Source organism: Octodon degus, unplaced genomic scaffold, assembly GCF_000260255.1.
Source record: "Octodon degus isolate 3935 unplaced genomic scaffold, OctDeg1.0 scaffold00013, whole genome shotgun sequence".
NCBI lineage: Eukaryota > Metazoa > Chordata > Mammalia > Rodentia > Octodontidae > Octodon > Octodon degus.
The window spans coordinates 11760172-11761574 of NW_004524589.1; the positions used below are offsets into that span (position 1 = coordinate 11760172).

Here is a 1403-nt window from a genome sequence, read left to right on the forward strand (position 1 = left end):
ACAAAGGTATTGTACTGGCTGCCTTGCAGTTCTGTATAATTGAAGGAGCTAACATTATTATAAAACGTGCAGTGAAGAGATGGAGACTCAGCAGTTGCTGCCGCATTGCAGAGCTTGAGTAGCAGTCAACTCCACGTAGAACCTGGGAGCAGGAGATTTGGAATCAAATTTCTTCCCTCATCCCTCTCCTGTGAGATTTTTTGATCTTCAGCTACAGTTTTTGTCTCTGTCAGCAACTTTATCTTCAAACACGATGGCTAGCAATGTTACCAACAGGACAGATCCTTGCTCCCTGAATTTCCACGTGTTCACTGGGAATCTGAACACTGTTGTGGCGAAGAGATCTGATGTGGAGGCTGTCTTCTTGAGATATGGCAAAATTGTGGGTTACTCTGTTCTTAAGGGCTTTGCCTTTGTCCAGTATGTTAATGAGAGAAATGCCCAGGCTGCTGTAGCTGCAGAGCATGGCAGAATGATTGCTGGCCAGGTTTTAGATATTAATCTGGCTGCAGAGCCAAAAATGAACAGAGGAAAAGCAGGTGTGAAACAATTTGCAGCGGAGAAGTATGGGTCAGTGCCAGAACACCCTGCTCCGTCTCCTCTACTCAGCTCCTCTTTTGAGTTGCACTGTGACTTTCAACATGATCATTATGACTGGATGTACAGTTACCCAGCACGTGGTCTTCCTCCTCCTCCTCTTATTGCTCAGGCTGTGGTGCCCTCGACACACCAGCGTGTTTCAGGAAACACCTCCCAAAGAGGCAAAAATGGCTTCAATTCTAAGAGTGGCCAGCGAGAATCTTCATCCAAGTCTGGAAAGTTAGATGGTGATGACTTTCAGGCCATTAAGAAGGAGCTGACCCAGATCAAACAAAAAGTGGATTCTTTATTGGAAAGCCTGGAGAAATTTGAAGAGAACTGAGCAAACAAGCATTGGAAATGAAGAATGGTAAGTTCAAAGAGGAGCAGACCAGTACTTCCCAGAAGAAAGATGAGACTAATATGAAGGTGGAGTCTGAGCGTGCTGCGGATGACTCTGCTGAGAAGGGGATCTACTGGATAATGACAACAATGAAGATCAGATGGAGGACCAGCTGGGGTTGATCAAGGATGAGGAAAAAGAGGCTGAGGAAGGAGAGGATGACAGAGACAGCACCAATGACAAGAATGACTCCTAAGCACATAGTTGGGTTTAGAAGTCTTGGTCCATTATTTCTTTATCTAAGTGATTGTTTAAGATCAAAATTCCACCAGATCCTTTCCTCTATGTCTTCAGCCCATGCTCACTGTTCTCCCTGTGTCCTACCATGTTCTTAATTGCCCTGTGCCTAGTACCATTTTCACCTCCTTTGGTGCTCTTAGTAGTTTTATTAAGTCTTCTCCTGTAATTTTTGCTTTTAATT

The 1403-nt window shown here is 44.4% G+C and overlaps 1 pseudogene; it reads left to right on the forward strand.

Moving 5' to 3' along the window:
* The first annotated feature begins 253 nt into the window (after positions 1-253).
* LOC101577505 lies at positions 254-1178 on the forward strand (annotated as a pseudogene).
* Positions 1179-1403: the final 225 nt, after the last annotated feature.